Source organism: Notamacropus eugenii, chromosome 2 (genome assembly GCF_028372415.1).
Source record: "Notamacropus eugenii isolate mMacEug1 chromosome 2, mMacEug1.pri_v2, whole genome shotgun sequence".
NCBI classification, from domain to species: Eukaryota; Metazoa; Chordata; class Mammalia; order Diprotodontia; family Macropodidae; genus Notamacropus; species Notamacropus eugenii.
This window is the reverse complement of record NC_092873.1, coordinates 277933497-277959823: the sequence shown is the minus strand read 5'-3', so window position 1 is coordinate 277959823 and position 26327 is coordinate 277933497.

Here is a 26327-nt window from a genome sequence, read left to right as displayed (position 1 = left end):
TGCCTGCTTCTGGTTCCTTCTATTTAACTAGAAGTCCTGGTTTCCACATTCCATCCCAATCAGTTGTTTAACAAGGTATTGTGAAAAATAAAATCTATGTTCAGTATTTTTCCCCCATAGTAACAATTTCAGGTCCATCAACTCTGATATAAGCTGTTATCTTCTAAAGAATCCCTAGTTATCAATCAATTAACAAACATTTATTTATCTCCTGTGTTACAGGCACTGGAGAGAAAAATTGAAAAGTAAAATAATCCTTAGTCTCAAGGAGGTTACATTATATCATAATTAAGATACTTTACATTATATCATAATTAAGATACTTTATGATTACTGTATTGTCAAGAGTTATTTGACCAATATTCATTTAACCCACTAACTTCTGGACCTAACTTCCACATTTTATTCTATTCCATTATATTATGAAAGAAATGGATAGAAAATGGCCAGGCTGAAGATAAAGATGCATGTTCCTGGGGAATGCAGAGGTTAATGGTTTAGTATCTTACCACACTTGCTCTCTAATGGTCCAGTTTGAAGAACAGAGCAGAAGGAGCGACAGGGACATTGGTAGTAAGATATAAAATAGAGGGATGATTAAACCCACAGGAGCTAATGAAATCACCAATTGAGAGACCAGAGGAAAGAGAAAAGGATTCATAATAGACCTTTGGGATACATACATAATCAGTATGCTCAGCAAGGATGAACATGCAAAAAAGGTAACTGAGAAGGAGTAGACAGAAAAGCAAGAGAATCAAGAAAGACTAGTATCACAAAAGCCAAGTAAGGAGAAAGTATTCAGGAGAAGAAAATAGTCCACAAAATTAATTACTTTAGAGAGGTCAAGACAAATGAGGAGTGAGAAAAAGTCATTGGATTTGACAACTAAAAAATCACTGGTAATTTTGAAGAGAACAGTTTCAGGTCCATGATGAGGTCAGAAGCCAGACTGCAGGGGATTTAGAAGAAATTAAGAGGAGTGAAAGTGGAGATACCAACTATTGATGACTTCTTCAAGGAATTTCACTGAAAGGGGGAAGGAGCAATACAGAATGATAGCTGGCAGGGATGATAGAATCTAATGACTGATTTTCATAAATATGTAAACATATTTATAGGCAAGAAGTAGAAAATTATAGGAAGTAGGGGAATCTGCTAGATAATGTAGGAGAAGATGAAGGGTACATATAGAAGAGTAGGCCCTGATGAAAAGGGTCACCTCTTCATTATCAGAGATGGAGTAAAAGAGAAGGAAATAGTAGATTATACTGAAGGAAGGGTGGTAAGGTAAGAAGATGATAAAAAGAGAGAAGGCATCAATTTTTTCAGTAAAAAAAAATAAAAATAAGTCCTCAGTTTTGAGGGTTGGGGAGTTATGGAAAGCTTGAGAAGGAAAGAGAATGTTAGGAACAGTTACTGTGACAAGTAGGAGGGAGAATCAACAATGGAGAATAGAAAAACTGTATTGCAGCCCTATGCACTCAATTGACAATAGCTAATGTATCAGTAAGCACCCCGACATACACAGGGGGATCTGCTATCACAGGTTCTTAGATCTGCATTCATAAAAAGAAAGGCAACTTTTGAAGGGTTAACAATCACTTTAATCAAGCATATATATCATTCCTTTCACCAAGTACATATATCATTCACCTAGTTCAGGGGAGTCAGCACCTTAAATGTAAAAGAAAATATAGAGAAATCAAAGATCAACAGACATGGCTTCCTCTGCCTGAATTCCACAGACAGATCCAACTTCCTGACCATAGCTACCAGAGAGGGAAGGACTGGCATCTAGGTTTTCAAAGCTGGGAGGGTCACCTTTAGCAGCTTGCCAGAGCCTTCATCTGGCCAAACAAATACTTTCAGTCAGTAAGTCACAAAGTAAAACCTCAACTCAGAGTATTTATACCTTCTTTAGAGCCAGAGGGCATCTCAATCCTTGAGAACCAGTGCCTCATTAACAAAAGGCTTGGGCCTTCCCACAAATCTTCCCTAATCAAACTTCCCTTAATGGGCAAGCCCATTAATGGGTGAGGAAGATCTTTAATCACATTAAAATCATTAACAAAACAAATACATATACTGTTTCTAGTTAAAGAAACTCTTGTTTCTGTACTTTACTCCTACTAAAGACTCTTGGTTGACGAAGGCAAGAGTCAATCAGAGGCACTTGATTATATTAAAACAAAAACAGCAAAAGATCCTATTTTGCTTGCCATCACAATAATGTAAACTTATAATGAACCCAGGGAGTCCAGTTTCATGGCTTCCTTTAACTCCATTCAGGGACATGGGAATAAGAATAAAGGAGGAAAATTATTGGTAGTAATCTGGGATTTGAATTTGACACATCACAAATGGCAATACAACAAAATATGCTAATTGGATACAAACCAAAATGAACTCCTGGAAGAGTTAAGGAGAAAGCTAAGAGTGGTATAGAAAAAATAAGAAAAAGAAATGAGAATGATGTAAGAAAATTATGAAAAGAGAGTTAAGAGCTTTGTAAAAGAGGAACAAAAATACTGAAGAAAATAAAATTTTTAAAAGCAGAATAAGCCAAATGATAAACTAGGTAAAAAAATTCAACTAAAGAAAAGAACTCAAAAAGCAGAATTGGCCAAATTGGGGGGGTTGAGGGGGAGGGTGAAAACCTCACTGAAGAAAAACAATCATTAAAAATTAGAATTCAGAAAGCAGAAGAAGTTAATGAATGACTCCATGAGACATCAAGAAACAATAAAACAAAGTCAAAAGAATTTAAGAATACTAGGAAACGTGAAATACTTCATTAGAAAAACAACTGTCCTGGAAATAGATTGAAAAGAGATGATTTAAGAATCATTAGACTATCTGAAAGTCATGACTTAAAAAATAGAATCTAGGCATTATATTTCAAGAAAATATAAAAGAAAACTGACCCAATATTTTATATCCAAATGATAAAATAGAAATTGAAATAATCCACTAATCACCTCCTGAAAGAGATCCCCAAATGAAAACTCCCAGGAATATTAGAGCCAAATTCCAGAGCTCTCAGCTCAAGAAGAAAATATTGCAAGCAGCCAGAAAGAAAGAATTCCAATATCATGGAACCTCAGTAAGAATCACATAAGATTTAGTATTGTCCATATTAAAGGAGCAGAGCAGAGGGCTTCTAATATGATATTCAGGAAAGCAGATGAGTTAGGATTAAAACCAAGAATAATCTACCAAGCAAAACTGAGTATAATCTTTCAGGGGAGAAAATGATATCTAATGAAATAGAGGGCTTCCAAGCATTCGTGATGAAAAGATACAGAGCTAAATAGAAAACTTAACAAATATAAGACCAAGAGAAACATAAAAAGGTAAACATGAAAGAGAAAATCATAAGGGTTTCAGTAAGTCCAAACTTTGCATTTCTATATGGCAAGATAATACATGTAACTCCTAAGAACTTTGTCATTATCAGGGAAGTTACAGAGAAACTATACAGCCAGAGGGCATGAATGTGCAACAATTATGCTGAGATGATCTCAAAAAAAAGGGGGGGGTGGTAAAAAAGATAGAAAGACATCCTGGGGGAAGGTAGAAGGGAGAGGAACAATAGGGAAGTTATCTTACATAAAAGGCATACCAAGAAAGAACTTTTTCAGTGGTGGGGAACATGAGAGGGGGTAGAGAGCAATGCTTGGACCTTACTCTCATCAGAATTGGTTCAAAGAAGGAAGAATCAATACACACACTCATTTGGGTATAGCAATCTATCTTACAAAGCAGGGAAGTACGAGGGGAAGTGGATAAGGGAAGGTGTTAAGTGACAAAAGAGAGGGCAGATTAAGGGAGAGAGTGATCAAAAGCAAAAGAAGCTTTTGAGGAGAAACAGGGTAAAAAGAGAAATGGAAGGATAAGTAGGAGAAAGCCAGAGAGAAATACACAGTTACTGGTAATAACTGTGAATGTGAATGAGATGAACTCACTCATAAAATGAAAACAGATAGCAGAATGGATTAGAAACCAGAATCCAACAATATGTTATTTACAATATAGATGTCCAATGCCCTTGATGCCAAAGAAACAGAGCTAAATCCATCCAAGCTCTGGGAGAATAAATTTGGTTAGTCTGACTATCCAGATGTAGCAATATTTATGGTTGTTTATGGGCTTTATGCATTTGTTATGCATTTCATCAACACATTCAAAAAATAGCAGCTATGTATCTTCTATGAGAAACAAGTTGCTACAAAACTAAGATGATAAAAGTATGAGATACTGACTCAAACTGGAGACGTGTAACTAATACACATGATGTGAACTAGTTAGTCCATTCAGTTCAACAAGCCCACTCTTTTTCTACCCCTGGGTTAGGCACTGAGGATACACCCACAAAAAAGATGTATCTGTCCCCAGACACTTGGAAGAGTTACATTCTAGAATTCAAATAAGTACTAAATTGTATGGCTTACACTACAAATGCCACAGACATTCAGAAGACGGGAAGATCAATGAGTGCAGGAATAAATAAGACTGAAGGAGGTATGACAGGCTGGACTCTGAAAAATGTGAATAGGAATATTTAAATCACACTATTTACAGATTTGTTTTTTTAAAAAAACACTACCTATTTCATTGGTAGATGGAACTTCCAATCAGAAAACTTTCTACCAATGGAAAGTAATATATGCTTTGCAACTTACAAGGGTCACTGGAAAGTTAAATAGTTTGCTTAGGGCCACAGGGCCATCATATGTCAAAAGCAGAACTTGAACTCATGTCTTTTGACTCTGAGATCCACTCTTTATGCTATGCCATGTGCATAGTGTGTGTGTATAAATATATATATATATACACATACACATATACAAATGTACATATATGTATGCATATATATGTCATAGCATCATTTATAGAATGTTCATTGGAAAATGTTGCAGTCATTCCCCAACTGATAAATGGTTAAAGGTTATGAACAGGCAGTTTTCAAGATGAAGAAATTAAAGCTATTTATAGTCATATTAAAAAATGCTCTAAATCACTATTGATTAGAGAAATGCAAATTAAAACAACTCTGAGGTGCCACATCACACCTATTAAATTGGCTAACTTGACAAAACAGGAAAATAGTAAATGTTGGAAAAGATGTGGGAAAATTGTAATACTAATGCATTGTTGGTGGAGTTGTGAACTGATCCAACCATTCTGGAGAATAATTTGAAAGTATGTGAAAAGGACTATAAAAGTAAGCATAGTTTTTGATCCAACAATACCATTACTAGGTCTGTATCCCAAAAAAATATAAAAGGGAAAAGAACCCATATGTAGAAAAATATTTATAGCAGTTCTTTCTGTGGTGGCAATTAGAAATTAAGGGAAGGTCCATCAATTGGGGAATGGGTGAACAAGTTGTAGTATGCAAATGTAATGTAATACTATTCATAAGAAGTTATGAGCAAATGTATTTCATAAAAATCTGAAAAGACTTACATGAACTGATACCAAGTGAAGGGAACAGCACCAGGAGAACATTGTACACAGTAACAGCAATATTGTGAAAATATTGTACACAGTAACAGCTACATTATGTGATGACCATCTTTGATAGACTTAGATCTTCCCATCAATTCAATGATCTAAGACAGTTCCAAAAGATTCATGATGGAAAATGCTATCCACATCCAGAGAAAGAACTGTGGAGTCCAAATGCAGATTGAAGTATACTATTTTCTCTTTTTTCCCCCTTTTTTGTTGTTTTTCTCTTTTGATCTGATTCTTCTTTCACAACATGATTAATGTAGAAATATGTTTAATATGCTTGTACATGTATAGCCTATATCAGATTGCACGCCATCTTGGGAAGGGGGAAGGAGAGAGAGGAGGGGAAATTTAGAACTTAAAATCTTATAAAAGTGAATGTTGACAACTAAAAATAATTTTTTTAAAAATAATAAAAATTATCCAATGTATAATCATTGTTGACTTGTATATAACATTAATTCAAGTCATCTGCATGATAAATCTATTTATTTTGTTGGTGTATAAACTAGGAATCTCTGAAAGTTGAATTTATATTGCACTTCTACCAGGTCTATCCTTACCAGAGTTGATCTAAGAATGATTCTTTGGGGTTGAGAGGGACATAGAAGTATGAGACCAGACATTTCAATCAGTAAGTAAGCAATAATTAAGCACCTACTATGCAGCAGGAAATATGCTAGGATTGGGGCGTGTAACTACAAAGAATAAAATAATCTCTACATACATAGAGCTTACATTCTAATGGAGAAGACAAGTACACATATAAATCCAAGGTAGTTGAATCCAAGGGAGTTTTAGGGGAGGGATTTCACAATTGGGAAAATTGCGAAAGGCTACACCTTTTAGGAAGACAGTGGAGGTGTAAAGTGGAGGTAAGGAGGAAATGTACTCCAGGCATAGGAGACAGCCATTATGAATGTTTATAGTTGGGAGGTAATAAAAACTAGCATTTATATAGCACTTTAAGGTTGGCAAAAGGCTTTACAAATATTATCATATTTGATCCTCCAGGAAGCGGATTCTATTATTATCCCTATTTTACTGATGAGGAAACCAAGGCAGGCAGAAGTTAAATGATTTGACATAGGTCACAACTAGTGTCTTAGGTGATATTCAAACGTAGATCTTTCCTACTCCGGGTCCAGAATTCTATGCACTGCACCATGTAGCTGAAGGTAGAAAATTATATCTAAGAAATAAAAAGGTGGTGAATTTGGTTAAGTTGCACACTGAAGACATAGGGAATAATGTCCAATCAGGCTGAAAAGATGGGTGGGGACTATGTTGTGAAGGAGTTTAAAAGCTAAACAGAGAAGTTGATGTTTTATCCTAAAAGCATTTGAAAGCCACTAGAGTTGATAGAGTAGGGGAGTCAAAAGGTAGAACTGTATTTAAGGAAAATAACTTTGGCATCTTTTGAACAGAATGAACTACAATAGTATGTGTGTGTGTGTGTGTGTGTGTGTGTGTGTATATATATGTGTGTATATATATATATACACACACATACATACATATATATATATACACACACATATATAGTTGCTGTTGTTTCTTCTTCATTTCCGAAGAGGACCAAAATGACATCACCATGGTAAAGTGAAGTTTCAGTGTGTCTGACTGTGGCTAATCAGATCAATACAAGCTCAGAATGCTCTACCACAGACTGGGCACAGATAGTCCATATGATTATTTAGGGTAGATACTCCAAATTTGTGCATCCTATGTTTGCATTGTGCTGTCTCAATTCTGCTTTGCTCACAGAGCACAGCACCCTTTCTGATGTGGGCACGCCATGCTGAGTGGTTCTGTGCCAGTGTCTCCCATGTTGCACAGTCAAATCCAAAGCTCTTAAGAGAGACCTTGAGAGTGTCCTTGTATCACTTCTTCTAACCACCATGTGATCGCCTGCCCCACGTGAGTTCTCCGTAAAATAGTCTTTTTGGCAAGCATATATTTTGGATTTGAACAACGTGGCCAGCCCATCAGAGTTGCACTCTCTGAAGCATAGTTTGAATACTTGGCAATTCAGTTCGAGCAAAGACCTCAATGTCTGGTATCTTATCCTGCCAGGTGATCCTCAGAATCTTCCTAAGACAGTTGAAATGAAAGTGATTCAGGTTTCTGGACAAATGGAGAAGTTTTGAATGCTGTGGATAAGTTCACTTACCTTGGTAGTGTAGTTTCCAGGGATATACACATTGACAAAGAGGTTGATGCACACATTGCCAGAGCAAGCTCAGTGTTTGGGAGGCTCCGAAGAAAAGTTTGGGAGAGAAGAAGTATTACACTGACTACCAAACTAAAGGTCTATATAGCCGTTGTGCTGACCTCATTACTGTATGTCTGTGAAACATGGACAGTTTACCAACACAATATATGTGGGGTGTGTGATTTTGTGTGTGTGTGTGTGTGTGTGTGTGTGTGTGTAAATTTGAAGGAAGGGAGGAAAAGAAATTGCATTCACCTTGCTGCATGTTGAGTTTACTATGCCTTCAGAACATCAAGTTTGAAACGTCCAACCGGCAATTAGTGAGGTGGGACTGAAGTTCAGATAAGAGACTAGGCATATAATTACAATGAATAAAATAATCTCTACTTACATAGAACTTGCATTCTACTGAAGACGAATACATATATAAATGTATAATATATATATATGTTACTAATATATAGCACTAACACAAAGTTAACAAATCCAAAGTAAAGACGTAAGATATATGATCCATCCACACAGAGATGACTGTTAAAACCATGGAAGTTAATAAGGTAACTGAGAGAGAACATAGAAGGAAAAGAGAATTTGACCTAGGATACACTTACCAATGAACCAGCAAAGGTTACTGAGAAGCAGCAGTCAGACACGTAGGTGGCAAACCAAGAAAGAGTAGTGTCACAGACACTCAGAGAGGAGGAATACTCCAAGAGTAAAGCATGGTCATTGGTGTCAAATGCAGGTAATACATTGAAAAGGACAAAGATTGAGAAAAAGACTACATTTCCTAACTAAAATTGGTACCATTGCAGGGGACAGTTGCAGTTGAGTGACGAAGTCAGAAGCCAAATGGCAAGGGGTTGAGGAGTGAGAAAGAGTGCAGAATACAGAGGCAATGTGTGTAGAAAGCTTTTTTCCTCCCAAGGAGTTTAAGTGAGAAAGACTTGATAAATAGAAAATAACAACTTGAGGGGATGGTAGGATTTAGTAGAGTTTTTTTTTTTTTTTAAGGATGGAAATGTTTCCTTTTTTGCAGACTTTAAACTAAATACAGATGACACTTTTCACTCCCATTTTGCACCCCACACTTTAATTCACTGCCATTCTTCTAGTAGCCGAAAGTCAGCATCATTTCTTGGTATCTCTGACATTTCAAAAAGCATCCTCTTGCAGATACCACCTTCTCATGCCCCAGACTCATCATCTGGCAGTACTTCACAGGACTCAAGTTGGCTCAGACCCTAGAAACAACTAACTTTCCTTTCTGAGGTTCTGTAGCAAGAAACATTTTTATGGACTATAATGGAACAGCTGGCAGTAGGTCTGAGAATATAGTGTGAGGCTTAAAATGCTGCAGTTATCAGTCAGTCACACTCCAGAGCAGGTCATGCATAATAAACAGCTGCTTTATTAGCTTGATGGAGTGTGCAGCAAATAGGAAATGAGAGCGTGCAGCTACAGCCCACAAGCTGAGGAGTCACTGGAAAATATGCAGTTATGGGCCGGATAATGGACGCCATTCACAATAACACCAGAGATCAATTCCATCCACTGAGCATTAGCTATCAGGAAATCTCTGAGGGAAGACAAAGAGAAGAAGCCATTCAACTACCACATGGGGGACGCCCCACATCCAGGGTCTTTGGTTTAGTAACAAACTCTGTTTTCCCAAGCACTGGGAAGCTAATAAATAAACATGGAACATGAATAAAGATGAATTTTGTAGAGGCGATTTTTCGTGATAAATTAGCTAGGGTAATTGGTGATTTGTTCCCAGACTGGTGCCCAGAACTCTTTTCTTGCCTTTTTGTGCAAAAATATTTAAGCACTGCTTCCTATATCACCCAGGAAGTGGCAGTAGGTTTGACAGAACCCAGAAGGTGCCAAAAGGTTAGCAGGTCCACCAAAAGAAGGCAGTGGATGTTAGCCTGAAATCCGACGACCTACATCTCAGAACTCACACTGTCAGGATGTTGCTTGAATAAATAGCTAATTTATTAAAAATGCACCCTATGTACTGACATGAAGCATTTATGAAATGGTAATCCCCACAGGAAAAAAAATCCCAGAAAAAGGACAGTCATGCATATGCAAAGTTTCTCCCTAATACCATCTCCTGCTACTAACTGAAGCTTTCTATTTTGGACACCAATATTAGACATCTATTCATTTGCTCCATCTCAGTGTGATTTTTCTCATGTATAATCTGGCAGAGAAGAACACAATGGCATATTTAAATGAATTAACTGCAAAATTATGGGGACATAAGTCTATATCTACACATACCCAAAAAAAGCTGAAGTGAAGCATTGAAGCAAATACCTGAATGATTCAAGGGGAGAAAGGAAGAAAGGAAAGAGAGAGAGAAAGGGAGAGAGAGAGGGAGAGGGAGGGAGGGAGGGAGGAGAGAGAGAGAGAGAGAGAGAGAGAGAGAGAGAGAGAGAGAGAGAGAGAGAGAGAGAGAGAGAGAGAGAGAAGAAAGAGAAGAGAGAGAGAAAGGAAGAAGGGAGGAAGGGGAGGGGGGAAGGATAAAGAGATTAAGAGAGAAAAGAGGAGAGGAGGAAAGGGGAGGGAAGGGGAAGGGAAGGGAGGGGAGGGGAGGAGAGGAGAATCTCTGGCTTAAAATCTGGGAACTTGGAAACAAATTGAAAGGCATAGCTACATGACTGCAGGTAATTAGACCACTTGGTTTTGACACTTATCTCCTTTCTTCTTTACATGACAAAATTGGTGGCTCCTCTCTTTCTACAGAGCTTGAAGCTACAACCAGCTAAAACTGTGTCTAGAGCAAACAGTGAAGGGAAAAGAGGTGTGGCTGGGTGGTGGAGAACACCCAGCTGAGCAGAGGACCATTGCATTTTGGGTGTAGCTATACCAAGAGGTGGAGGTCCATCCCTCAAAGAGTTCCTTGGTTGCATCCTGCACCTGTGGAAGACCATAAGACAAGCTACAGGAGTGGTGGTCACATTGAGGAGGAAGCGTGGAACTATATTATCCACAGGAGAAAGGACAGAACCAGTCCATGTGAGCTCTCATTCACATTAAACAGAGCCCACATGAAAACAGAGCCTAATTCACCCCATGCTAGTTACAATTCTGGTGAAGTTCCATTTTCCTGTGAAGCTGTGGCTCACTGAGCTGACTATAGCTCCCTTCTGATGTCATCCACTGTATTTAGACCCTACCATCAGCACTTGGGACTAATAGCTACTGTCTTCTATAAATATGCAAAGTGGTACAAAGAATTGTATTCCCATTTCAGTTGGAAGAAACCAAGGCTAAAACCTAGAAAGAACTATAGGATTTTACCTATCTGAGGAGGAACAGAAAGAATGGGGAAAGAATATAGGTGTTACTCAAAAACAAAATATACTTTCTTCCCCCTTTACAAAAGTTTCAGACAAACTCTTCAGAGGCTCCAAAAATGGGTCATACCACCCCCTGAGGAGCATTGAACCAATCCAGAGGAGTGAGGTAGTAGCCTCAGGTGCATTTGGTGGGGGGGGGGGGTGAATAAAAATCAGGGGGTAGTGGAAGCATAAAGAAGAGAAATAAGAAAATTTTGAAAAACTGTCCATACATAATTCATCTGTTGTGTAACAGAGTTAAAGGCATAGTGATTATATTATTTTCCAAATAAACACACAAAATGCAAGTTGTCAACCAGTTGTCAAGTCCACTGGAACAAGCAAGTGTTGGCAGGCAAGCATGTCATACATGGTTGGGAAGTCCAGCATGCATCGGCAGGAATATGTGTGTGTAATGATTTTTTTACAGTATAATATTATATGGTTACATAACACAATATTGTATCATCAAAATTTCATTTCAAAATAGCGAAAAAAATGTATTAAGTGTCTACTATGGTCCAGGCACTGTGCTAAGTAAAAGGGATACAAAAAGAGATAAAGGGCATTCCCTGACCTCAAGGAACTTACCACTGAATGAAGGAGTAAACATGCAAACAAATATATTTAAAGCAAGCCATGTACAGGATAAATAGGAAATAATTAACAGAAACAACGCACTAGAATTAAGAGGGGTTGGAGAAGGCTTCCAGTAAGACATAGATGTTTCTGTCCCTGGGGTTCCTCTTTTTGATTGATGGAATTCTGAGTCAGGCACAAATAAACCGTGACAACAATATAAGAATATAAGTGCCTGTCAGACTATATCCTCCTTGACAGTAAGGATTGTTTCATTCTTTGCATTTGTATCCTTAGCACCCAGCATAGTAACCGGCATTTATAGGCTCTTAATAAATGCTTATTGATTCTTTCATTGAACAATCTGAGCAAGGCAATTATTTAGCTTCTCCTTGCTCAGAGATACTGGATATCTTTATGTCATCCACCAAAATGTGGTTTCCCAGATAATTTACCCTGGGCTGATCTATTCAGAATTATAGTTCAAGCACCCCAATGATATGTCTACCTTTACCAGTCAGTAAAAGGACACCAGACAAAGAATGTTAGTTCAAAATGAAAGGCATTTTATTCAATAAAAATCTTCCCATGCAGGCATGGGGAACACTCTCACAAGCTGACATTCCACCAGTGGAAAAGGGAGCACCCGAAGGGCATTTGAATTTTTTAGAATATTTTAAAGGATAGTAGGGTATGACCAGGAAACATGTGTGAAGAGGCACATACCAGTAACTTCTACGGCCAAGGAACATGTGTTGAGAATACATATGTCAGGACCCTCATCTTCTGGCTATGTCACTCATGTCAGGAAAATGTATGGCTAAGGCATATATGTAGGCATCATACATTAAGAATCCATATGGCCAGGGCATATTTATAGAGGGCACACACATAGCTACATGCCCATGCATGAGGAAGGCAGCTCAAACCCTCTAATGCTCCTTCACTACCACTATCTTTTTGTGATGTTATACATTTTTCACAGTAGGTCACTGCTAAATGCTACTTCTCTGTTCTATTGGGTATCATTTCTGTGTTCTCTTTCATATTGTCTCTCCCTAGTTTTCACTAGTCACATGGTAAGCAAACTCTTCAGAGCCATGTGCAATCCTCAATTCCCATTTACTGTAGTGCAGTGTCTAACTAGCCTCTCCCTGACTACTAGTGAATGAATCCTTTTAGTGCATAGAGTAGTCAAAAAAAGTCAACAGAATGCCCACAGATGAAAGATTTAAAGCTAAGGATTGAAGGCTAAAATTAAATCTGTTCTTTTTAATGTCCTTTGTTTGGTGTTGACTTGAGGTCCATTATCTTAGACAACTCTCTGACTTAAGGTTAGGAAATGCCTTATAACTTCTATTATATCCTTGATTTGGTGCCTATGGTTCACTGATCCCACCCCACATAAGCCTACAGAAACTATATGGCTCTTGTGTCTAAATCTACTTCACTCTAAAGATCTGCTTGGATTGAAAATGAAATCAAGGCAAAAACAAAAGTTTAAGTAATAGTCCTAAACTGTCTGCCTTGATTCATTATGTATATCTGCCAGCAACAAAACCCTAGACATTTTCTCATCTCTGGATAACACAAAACACCGCTTTTCTCTCTAAACTTAATACTCGCTGGGATGACGTGAACATATTTTCAGGAACAATTTTCTAAACCAAACCTAAGTCATAAAAAAGCTAAGAGGTAATCAGAAAATATATCATCTCTAAGAGTAGTACCATAGGACATTAGCGACAACAGTCAAAGCATCTTTTCCATCTCCTCTGGATAGTGGAAATTTTCAAAATAACAGTTCAGATGCACAGAAGTTACCATTCCTTTATGAGTGTACTCGGTAGAAATAACTGGGCTTTGCCCCCACATACTCTCCTTAACTATAGAATTCAGATCACTCAAATCCCTACAATTTGGGGCTTCTAACAGCTCCTCTCAGGGAAATATCAACAGTCATCTGATGCTATTTTCTTGACCAGTCAAATGGTGGATTGTGATGAAATAAACATTTCTCAGGCCAAGTTACTATGGGTCAAGCATATCATCTATGCTAATAAGAAACATTTTTATAAAGCACCCCCCTCTGAAATAAATAGAAAACATCATTATGTCCATTTATCAGATAGAGACCTAAAAAAAAAAAATCAAAACATCCTGAGACAAAGGGGAAGCTAAATGACTCTGCATTCAAGGCTAAGACCATATATATGCCTAGAACTGTTATGCCTTACCCCTTAATAATAAAAACTTAAACACAGCCTGAAAATTGGAGCTTTTTGTCTCAACTGAGGTGTGATCTCAGTTGAGAGCAATTAGGTGTCCCAGTGGATAGAGTGCTGGGCTTGGAATCAGGAAAATTCATCTTCAAGAGTTTCAATCTGGCTTCAGACACTAATAGCTGTGTGACCCTGAACAAGTCACTTCCCCTTGTTTGCTTCTGTTTTCTCATCTGTAAAATGGTCTGAAGAAGGAAAAGGAAAGCCACTCCAGTATCTTTGCCAAGAAAACCCCACATGGGGTCACAAAGTGTCAGACACGACTGAAAAACAATTGAACTGAAAATTTATCTCAATATCCAGCATAATCAAGTAATTGGATATATTTACACCTGCCCAGTTCTTTAAGTGACTAGTGCCATTGGCTCAGTTCAGTTCTGTCTGACCCTGAAAATATACAGAAAAATATTTTATTAGGTGCCATTCATAATTTCAACTCAGACTTAATAATCAATCAATTGATAAACATTTATTAAATGACTACTGTGTGCCAGGCACCATGCTAAGAGCTGGGGATATAAAAAGAAGCAAAAGGTAGTCTGTGCCCTCACAGAGCTTATAATCTAATGGGTGAGACAACAAGCAAACAAATAAAAGCAAAGGGAACTATATATAGGAGAAATAGGAAATAATTAAAAGAGGTTAGGGATGGTTTTCTGTAGAGAGTGGGATTTTAGCTGGAACTTAAAGGAAGCCAGGGAAGTCAGTAGTGGGAGTTGAGCAGGGAGAGTGTTCCAATCATAAGGGACAGCCAGAGAAAATGGCCGGAGCTGAGAGATGGAGTGTCTTATTCATGGAACAGTCCGGAGGCCAATGTCACTGGATCAAAGAAAATGTGTTAGGGAATAAGATGTAAGAAGACTGGAAAACAGAAGGGGGCTAGGTTCTGAAGGACTCAATACCAAAGAGGGAAATTTGTATTTGCTCCCGGGAACCAGGGGAAACTATTGGAGTTCAGTAGGCACTTAAACGTCTATTGATTGATTGAATGACAAAGAAAGCTATGGACACAAAATTTGTTCATTGGCATTATCTAATTTGATGTTCAATCATCTTCTGAATTAAGTGGTTAAGTATTATTATCTCCATTTTATAGATGAGAAACTTGAGGTTCAGAGAGGTCACATATACTCAAAGTCACACAATGAGAAACAGAACAGTCAGGATTCAGTGCTGGTTTGGCTTTAAGCCTGGGCTGCTTTCCATTATATCATGCAGCACTTTTCTCTGGTAGAGTTGCTTTGGAACAATACCATATGTGTGCAGTTTTTCTTTGGTAAAAACAGCAATACAAAGATAGATAGCATGACCTAAAGATTAGCAGAAGAGAGGGTCTGTACCAGTAGAGGCAGTTTAATCACTTGCAAGTAGTTTATCATTCAATATAATAACACAGGGCCTTAAAAAGCCTCCTCTGAAACTCTCATTTGGTATGTGATAGTGTTAACTGCATAGGAATTTAATATCCCCATGTAACCAAACTTTGCTGCACACAGAATGCCCTGACAATCTGTGAACAGAGAATTCACGCAATCACACAGGGTGTGCTGACCGCAGGAAGAGACATTGCAGGGAGGAGGGCCACAAAGTTTTGCATTTTTATTATGAAAAGCAAAGGGGTGTAATGGAACTTACACTAGACCTGAAGCCAAGAGAGCTCAGGGTTTGAAAAATATCACAGACACTTATCAGGCATAACAACCATAGCTACATCATTCAGCCTGAGTTCAAATCCTGCCTCAGACACTTACTAGCTATGTGATCCTAGGTAATTCACTCAACCTTTGTTTGCCTCAGTTTCCTCATATGGAGGTAATAATAATACCTACCTACTAAGGTTCTGCTTAAGGTTTAAATGAGATATCTGTAAAAGCATTTAGTAGGGTGCCTGGCACATAATAAGTGTTATTTAAATGTTTGCCATTTTATTATTAATATTATTAGTATTATTCCTTCCCTCAGTCTCAAATTCCTCATCTGTAAAATGGGTATAATAATGATAGATAGCATAGTAATATATTCACTGCAGCATCTAGTTGCCTCATATCTGCACATATATACACACACACACACACACATATACATGTATACACGTATACATGTACATATGTATAATATATGTTACATACTTTTTTAATAATTATACTTCCATATAATTGGTTTCTTTTGTGATCCCATGTCTTTTGTTTTATGCAATTAAAAGCATTCTTCTGAGAAGGAATCTATGCTACAAAAAAGTTAAAAATCCCTGATCTAAGATTAAGTATAAATTCTTGTTTTAGTTTCTAAAGCCCCAAACAATCTGGACACAATCTATTTCCCCAGTGTCAATAGATATTACTCTCCCTCCTGTATCTTCAATCCAGCCCAACTGGTCTTCACCCAACTTCTCACATGGCACTACATCCACCGGCTATCCCCAGTGCCCGGAATGCATCGTCTCTTCATCTCCACTTCGTAGAATCTCCTTCTTCCTCAAGGAAGGAATGACCTTCAAGAATGGCCTTCAACAGCTCTCTTTTATATGAATGAAGCCTCTCTTGATCCCTTCAGCTCTTACTGCTCCCCCTCCCTAAAACGTTTAACTATTTTACATATATTCTCCTCACATTTATTCTGTGTATACTTATACAAATAAATAAGTTCCTTGACAGTAGGAATTGTTTCCTTCCTTTTATTTGTATTCTCAGTGTCTAACAAAGTACCCGATACATGGCAGGTACTTCACAAAAATGTGTGTTGATTGTCTTTTTTTTCCCCAATTCTCCATAACTCTCTATTCCATCCCTGCTGCAGCACAAGAGACCAAGGTTCTTTTCTTGTGTGGCCTTACATAAATAACTTAATATCTCTATGACTCACTTCATCTGTGAAAGTGTGAATCAATAAGTCAATTGACTTTTTTTATTAATCATTTGTTCAGTACAAAGGCTTGGAGACATGTATCATTTTATGTGCAGAGCACCAAATAGGCCAATATAATTAGACTGTATCATACATACAGATTATAACAAGACTGAAAAGCTAGAAAGGGGTCAGATAGTGAAGAGTTTTAAATGCCAAACAGAACAATCGTTCACTTTTGTCTCTGCCCTTAGCACAATGACTTAGGCAGAGTAGGCTCTTAGTAAACACTTGCTGAATTTGAAGGAATAAATGGCTTGAATTCCTTGAAAACAGTTATCTGCTCCTTTATCACTTCCCTTTGATTTTAGTTTCTATGTCTTTCAACCATATTCTATTTTTCTCAATCCAAAGATTGTTCTCCTTGGTAGACAAAAGGGAAGAAAAATAAAAATTAAATAGTTCCATCTTCTCCCTGGTGAATGTCACTCCCATCCAGTGTTCCTGTCATGTTTTTGCCCTATATTTGCCCTAACTTAGCCAGAAATACCCTATTTGTTTATTATGGCATTCATTGTCAATCTAAGTTTTCGTACTCTCCGTGCTCCTCTTTTTGTATTCATAGTTTATTAGTCTCTGTCTTCTGAATTTGTCTTTTTTTCAAATTGAAGTTGGTTGATGAGTTCCCTCTGTACTCACACCAGTCTTTTTAGGTAAATTCCTCCTCATCAGAATTCTTTGTGTCCGCGTCCTGGTTATCTTGTTGGTGAGCACTTATTAACCCTCATGATCTACTTCTCCTGTAAAATATTAGGTCATGGTATAAAAATTTTCTTTTCTCTGTCTTCTGTCTTTCCCAGCTTCCTTCAAGCCTCAGCTAAAATCTCATCTTCTAAAAGGTTTTCCCAGTTTTCTTTACAGTTAGTGCTTTTGCTCTGAGATTACCTCCACTTTATTCAGTTTCTGTCTTGTTTGTACATAGTTGTTTGCTTGTTATCTGCTCCCCCAGACCTCCCCCACTCCTGTCTTATTATGCTGTGAGCTCCTTGAAGGCAAAGACTCTTCCTTGCATCTCCAGCACTTAGCACAGGGACTGGCAAATAGTAGGCACTTAAAAATGACTATTGACTTGACCTGACTTGACTTTCATTAAACAATCTGAAATCTACTTTCCCAAAATCTAAGGTTCACATCAGACCATACATAGCTTTCCACTCCTCTATCAACAAATCTAAGATGATGTAGTCATTTCTTTGGAAGTTTCTCATTATTTCTACGCAAGTGGTTTTAACTCTTTTATCCCAAAGGAGAATAAATGGTTGCCAGCATGTAACTTTTTTTTTTCTCTGAGAATTACTTTAGTAGCATGGCAACTCCATTTATCTAATTCATTGGCCAGGCAAGTAATTGATATAATAACCAACTAAGGAACACCTCCCACTATTGCACACTCATGCTGTATTCCTCAGAATCCATTAAGCACACTTCTGAGCTTGAAGCTCTGGGTACATTGAGAGCATGTTTTAATAGAATTCAGTTCCCCAAAGATTATATACCCCTGCTCATTAGGAGCAGGGATTCTATTGAGCCAAGAAGGTTATGTAATTTATTCCCTATACCCAGATGAATGGAGTTCATGTGTGGGTTACAGATGGTATTAGCATAAGAAAGAATAATCAGAACCTGATCAGTCAGTGACCTAGGATGAAAACTGCCCCACAGATAAATCAATATGTTGCTGAAAGCCCCTTCACTAGTGGGATAGACTGAGTAGCTACCCCAAATTCAAGGCATCATCCTTTACTCAAAACCATAGGTCGTGGGTGTCTCCTGATCTCTTTATCAAATCAACCAGAGAACAACAGAAGACATTTAATTAAATGCATAGAAAAAACAGATGACAAGGAAATCCCTCCCTATACACATAGGGGCAGTCTTACCCACGAATTCCTATAACACTGGTAGTAAAAGTACCATGAATGGTCACGAAACACATCACAGAAGAGGGTGTCTATATAGGAAATAGACACAGGCAGGTCAACTCACCATCTTCTGTGTCTCTGCCATTCATCAAAGCCCTCAAAGACAGGGCTTTGAGGTTAGTTCGCCAAGTTCTAAATTGCTGGGTTGAGTTGAGCTTCCTTGCTCATTTGTTTTCTCCTTTGCACTGTCCTCTGCTAGTCTTCAACAGCTGGGATGTTTTCTTTTGTGTTGCTCTCTGCTGTCATCTACTGGATTTCTATTCAACTTCGATAGATGAGATAGATATGGTTTTCCCTAACCCATAGGGGAGGAATCTCAAATCTTTTAGGACGTAGTCTCAGTAACTATGTTGTTTAGTCATTTCAGATGTGTCTCACTCTTATTGACCCCATTTGGAGTTTTCTTGGCAAAGATACTGAACTGGTTTGCCATTTCTCTCTCCAGCTTGTTTTACAGAGAGGAAACTGAGGCAAACAGGGTTAAGTGGCTTGTCCAGGGTCCCTCAGCTATTAAGTGTCTGAGACCAGACTTGATAGTGTTGATGATGAGACTCCTGACTTGGGGGTCCAGCGCTCTATCCACTGCACCATCTAGCTACCCTGAGATCAGCCTAGCTGTTGTCTTAAGGCATAAAAATCCTTTCAACTGTTTTCCAGTCTATCAGGTCAAGCTCTCAGTGGTTTTCTTGTAGCACTACTGAAAGGTCTAGGTGAAGTTCAACTTCCCAGTCATTAATAGAATCAATGCCCTCTCCATATTTAAGACCCTAAATCCCTCCCCCCGGCCATACTTCCAGGTGAAGGAATACATAGGATAAGGAGAGTCAAAGGACTAGCAACCAGTCTCGCCTGATAAATCCTGTTCTATCAATTGGCCAGAAACCTCTTAGTGTCTATGCCTCCAATTTACCATTTTAAACAACTAATTTTTAATGACTTTCACCTGAATCCTTACTCCATGGTTTTTCCTGTGATTTCTCCCTTTTCTATTCTATCTCTCACCTTTCCACCTCTCTTGAAAATGACTTCAAATCTCTAATGTTTGGTACTTCCAGCTGAAAGAGATGAGGGGGTAAAACAGTGGGGGCTGGAGGAGAGAAGATGGATGGGGAAAGATGGGAACAATTCTATTTTCTTTCTCGTTGTCATGGACTTAAAAATCTTTTGTGCTGCTTGCCAAGCAGGTGAGGTGTGACTCATTGATTTTTGTAATTTCTATTGTAAGTCAGGGATGACTGGTCTTATGGACAAGAGTGATTCAAGAGCTGCCCATAACACAGCCAGGTTGTGGGCAAGCTGAACAGCTCCAGGCCCAGCTGAATCCCATCAATGGAGGCCTATTGCCAAGTAGATTGATACAATCCAGGTGTAGTGGGGTTAAGAAATATTTTTATTGGTTCAATTCAAAAGTGGAGCTTTATAAGCTAAACTGTGCATGTAAATAAATATCTGTTTAGCTAGAAGATGTAATGAAAGGCAAATATTTTTTTCAGTCCAACATCTTCACTTGCTCTCTTCTAGATAGCCTATGGGTAACTCTCAAATTGCAACTGTTTTGAGTTAGTTTTCTATTCTTCTAATGCTAAAGTATCAATAAAATTTTATGTGCCGAATAATGAATAAGCAATGTTGTTCCCCAGGCATGTGTGGAATTCAGGCAAGAATTGGTGCTCAATCCTACAGTCTTGTTTTGAATCAAAAGCTTCCCAACAGGGTGATGCTAAAATATTTACTGTTTGAAGGGAAAGTTGCCTGGATGGCCCATGAAATATCATTGTTTAGATTTAGCAATGATTCCTCCTGCTGGAGGGCAGGTCTAAATGATCACCTTGTAAGTTAGGCTTTTTTAATATTATACTTTAGAAGTCTCATAAATGCTAGTCTGTTTAAAGGAAGTACAAGCTGTGTCTGCCTCCATGCGGAGAGCAAAGTAAAACTTCAGGTAAAGAGTTCAGCGTACAGGTCACATTTTGGGTTACTTGAGGTCAGTATCATCACAAGAATACTCTTTGTAAATCATAACATACCATACAAGAACATGGAATTTAGAAATGGAAGGGACTTTAGAAGTTATCTAGTCAAACTCCATCATTTTACATATGGGGAAACTGAGGCACAAAGCAATTCAAGTGGTCTACCTGAGGGGGTATGGATTATAGTTTGAGAACCAGGATTTGAACTCAAGTTGTTTGAGTCGCATATGTACATATGAGTTATTATTATTGTCAGAGTTTTGAATGCTCTGATTAAGTACTTTAAACTATACACAGAGACTGTCTTAGCTTTGTATCCTGAAAATAGACAATGCCAAAAATATTTAGGATGGCTAGACCCATCTCCAGCATAATAAAACCACCTTAGACTTAGCTATCTACATTCAAAAGAGATCTAGGAATAGTTCCAGAGAATATATACAACTCCAATTAAGGAAAGTGGGGACCAGGCCCACACAGATGAAGTATCTTTTGAGCCAAAGATTACATTCAGACAAAGCATTGAACTCATGATGCAGGAGTATCATACAAAGATGTTTTCCTACTTGGGAAGGAATCATGTCCCCTTTCTCTTAGAGATACAATACAAAATCAGCCAAGATATTTAGAGAGAAGGGAACCAGGCACTGAAAATCAGAGTGAATCCTGATAAACACTTGCCAAGTAAGGAATTCGTCATCCATGGGATTCATAAATTTAACAAATATATTAAATGCCTATTTTGTGCAATCCTCCAAGATCTTTCACTAAGATCTTTCGCTGTGATATGTAGGTATTACGGGGTTATACCAGAGCTACACCAGCAGAACTCAAGATCAAGCTGTCAAGTCCTATCATGCTGAGAGGGCTGTAGACATAATCCTGGCAACAGACTGAGTCTGGCTATACTAGAACCAAATTAAACTAGTGATGAAGAATCTAATTACCAGTAGTTTGGGGAAAGAAGGTGCCAAGTATTACATTATCTTCAGAGTATCTATAAACACTGACAAATTTCGGGATTCAAAATGGAAGATATTCATCCAATACCCAATAAATTGATGTTTACTGAAGAAATGAACCACATTAGTGTTGGCATTTTCATGTTAACCAAAATCAGAGTACAAAAGACAGTTGCAGCTGGATCGATATCTCCCAACTTATACAAGCAAAAATATTTTTTGCAGCCCTTTTTACGGCAGCAAAGAGTTGGAAACTAAGGGGATGCCCAAAAAGATGAACAAGTTATGGTACATGAATATAATGGAACATTACTACACTATAAGAAATGATGAAAAAATGCTTTTGGAGAAACCTGGTAGGATTTCATGAACAGTGAAGTGAGGAGAATCAAGAGAAGAATTTATAAAATAACAACCTTGTAAATGCATGCAACTTTGAAAGACTTAAGAACTTCGAACAATCCAATGATCAACCATGACTCCCATGGACCCATGTTGAATAACGCCAATAGGGAGATGATGGATTCAAGGAGCTAAATGAGACATTTTTTTTTTGACAAGGCCAATATGGGGATTTATTTTTGTTTGACTAAGCATGTATGTTACAAGAGGCTTGGGGTCTTGTTTTTATTTTTGTTTTTTTCCAAGTTGGGGACAGAGGAGGTAGAAGAGGAAAAAAATAAATATTTGTGGATTGAAAACAAATGAAATGAAAGTTTAAAAATTAAGAAAAAGTTTGAAAAAATAAGGTCAGAAGGACATATTCTATGAGAAAAACAGGATCTCAACAGATGAATAAAAATCAGTTGGCTACAGGAAACCTTCCCAGAGGCAATAAGGAGACGCCCCATTGAAAATGTACTCAGTGTAAAATTGGATATTGAAATTGTAAAATTGCTGTGAAGGTGCTATGGGGGATGTGAGAAATGTGGGTCGAACTGGAAGTTTCACAAAGCAGAAACTGGGATGAGAAATTTTTTGGTGTCCCCACTTTCATTAAAGGAAGTGAGCTCTCTGATTTTAGTAAAAGTTAGATACAAAATTCTCCAAATGGAAAAGAGAGATTCATCTAACAGATGGTAACAAAATAGCCAAGTTACTTGATTATCTTAGGATGCAACATGGTATAATGTAAATCATCCTGGATTTGGAGCCAGGGAATGTGAGTTTCAAAGCTGGTTCTGACACTTAATACTTGTGTTTCCAGTGCTAAGTAACCTAACTTCTCTGAGCCTCAGTTGCCTCATCTGTAAAGCCAGGGGGGAAGGAAATACATTAGATTAGAATTAATCATAAAGGTCCTTTCCAGGTCTAAATCTGTATGTATCTGAATATGTATTTCACAAGGCACCTTTTGCTTTGTGATTTGATTGCTTCAATGGATCTTTCCCCAAAGCAGCAAGTGTCCCTTTTTGGTCTCAGTTATTCCCTCCATCCTGTATATACTTCTAAATATAAGATGTTATCTTGTAAAGGGAAGTAAAAGTTCTCCTTTTTGCAAGGAAAGGCAGAATTTGAATTCATGGATATCACTGAAACTTGGAGAGATGAAACCCATCACTGGAATATGTATGAACCTTATTCAAAAGAAACAGGATAGGTAAAGAGGGAGAGAAGGAGTAACACAGGAATAGCATTGTATATTAAATGAGTGATTGGATAAGAAAGTAGTAAGTACTTACTATGAGCAAATGACTAGGGATACAAATAGAAAAGAAAAGATAGCTCTTTCCTGCTGGAGATTATTGGGGTAAAAGACAGAGAAGGGGGAAAAGAAAGCAGAAGTGACCGGAGTATATTATAGTCCCCCTTGGCAAAAAGTGGCAAAGGCTTGAGAAGTTTAGGAAACAGATCACAAGCATGGGACAGAGGCTTGATGTAGTATTGATGGGAAACTTCAGTCATCCAAATATCTGTTGGAGTTCTTTCTTTCAAAAGCAAAGAATCTAATCACTTCTTGATTTGCCTTAGTAATAATTTCATCCTTGCAAAGATGGAAAACACAATTAGAGGGATTTCTATTGTGGTTCTGATTGCAGCAGAAGTGTTGACAACCTTGAAAAGAGGTGATAACTCTCCTAGAGTCTGTGATAGAGGAGAGAAAATCTCAACATCCTCTGATATGCATTCTACATTTTGAGGAGTTATTAATGGTTTGTTGTCAACATGGCAGGACGTTTGCAGTGGAGTACCCCGGGGATCTGGGTGTGACCTTGTGTTATTTAACACTTTTACTAATGACTTGGACAAAAGTATAGATGTTATGTTCATAAAATTCGCAGATGACACAAAGCTGGAAGGGAGAGTTTATTTATACAATGAATAACAAATCTTGACTGCCTAGAACACTAGGTTAAATAAAATAAGATGAAATTCAATAAATCTTGCATGGGGAACAAAAAAAAATCACCGTCACAAGTGTAATATGAAGAAGGCATGGATAGGCATAGTTGATCTAAAATGAAAAAGTTCATGGACCACAAGCTCTACATGTCAATAGTGAGATGTGGCAGCCAAAAAAGCTAATGTGATATTGGACTGCCTCAAGAGGGACGTTGTTGTTGTTGAGTCATATCTATCTTTTCATGATCCTATTTGAGGTTTTCTTGACAAAGATCCTGGAGTGGTTTGTCATTTCATTCTCCAGCTCATTTTACAGACAAGGAAACTGAAGCAAACAAGGTTAAGTGACTTGTCCAGGATCACACAGTTAGTAAGTGTCTGAGGTCAGATTTGAACTCAGGTCTTCCTGACTCCAAGCTTGGTACTCTATACACCATGCCACCTTAAAATAATTGTTATTTGTCCTTTTTGAAAAGGATCTGTGATATCACTGGATAATGTCTTGACTTGCACATGAATTAGATTTAAATGAGGCAGAATTGCACAAAGCCCTCAGTCTCACTCTGTCTCTTCCAGAGTCATTAAAGTCTAATGATAAGACAAAAGTCAAGATGACGGGCTATGGTTTGGGATGCAGTGGATGGTCTTGATGTCTTCGATGTCTGACCAAGCTCTAAGCCCTTCCCAGTGACTGCTTCAGCTATTGAAACAAATTATTCTCATCCACCCATTCTACCAAAGGGAAGCCTTCACATGCTTGAGGGTAGACACTCCCCTAACTCACTGATGAGTTTGAGGCCTGTCTGTTACCCTCAACCTGGTTTAGCCCATCTCCCAAGACAGTTTGCTGGGGTATGGACACTATGTATGTGACAGCTTCCTGGAGTCATAGGTGAGAGTTAAGTGCAAGGTACACACCAAATGCAGATGACCAGCCCTGGAAAGGGCTCAGCAACCACTTACACCAGGGGTGCTAGTTCTTCTAGAACACCCCATACACTCTACCTTACAGAAACAAGGAGGTAACAGTAGTTCCACTGTACTTTGCCCTTATCAGATGTCATCTGGAGTGTTTTGCTAAGTTCTAGGGCCCATAGTTTAAGAAGGACATTGATAAAGTGAAAAATGTCCAGAGTAGGGCCACCAAGACAGTGAAGGACTTTGAGTACATGACATATGAGTGCAAACTGAAGCTAGAAGAAGAGTACTGAAGGGCTAGCATGCAGAGGAGGGATTAGAAGTGTTGTCTTTGCCCCCAGATAGCAAAACCACAAGCAATAGGTAGAAGCTGAAAAGAGAAAAAAAAATAGACTTTGATGTCATGAAAAAACTTCCAAACAATTAGAACTGTCCAAAAGTAACAGGAGTTTCCTGAAGATGTGGTAGATCATTCCTCCTTAGAGGTCTTCAAGATGCTGGATGATCACTTTCTTGATAACTTGTAGTAAGAATTCCTTTTATGTATGGATTACATACTAGACTTTTCCAACTTTGAAATTCTGTGACTTGCCCAGGGTCACTTAGACAGTATATGAATTTATTCTTTTCATATTTATCATATGTGTGTATATACATATACACATTAGAATGTAAACTCCTTGAGAGTAGAGATGGTTTTATTTATTTGTATCTTCAGCGCCAAAGACAATGTTTGCCATATTTAATAAACACTAATTGATTGTGATTGATATATGTCAGAGATGGAACTTGAACCCATATCTTCCCTGTCTATGTCATATGGCTACTCTAGGCAGTGCTGCCTTTTGCCTTGCATTGAATAAAAACAAATACTTGGGGAGGTGAAATGAAGTGGAGTGATTGATACTCTCTGTCAGGATCTCTCAACTACCAGGATCAGACTCAAAGCCTTCCTGGCTTGATAGAGCACACCAGAGCTTGTACTCCAGTGGCATAGCCTTAAAGGACCCAAGATCACCTCCACATCCCAATGAGATGAGGCATCAAAGTGGGACTTGAATGGACTCATTACCATCTAACCCACCAACTTCATCCTTACCTTAATTACTTATCTTCTGTATGGAAATTTCTAGCCTGTCTTCTTGCTGTCACAACAATCACTGATGAAATCACAGAGTGTTACACAGTACACAATGTAGCCAGTTAAATAGGACTCAGAACCAAAGAAATCATCCTACATAACACTCCCCTCCATTGCTATTAGACTGAGTTTATTTTTCTTTCCAAGTTTTTCTCAAGATTCATCTTCTCTAGAAACTTTTCCAAACATTAGCAAAAATGGTGTTGGCAGTAAGTCCT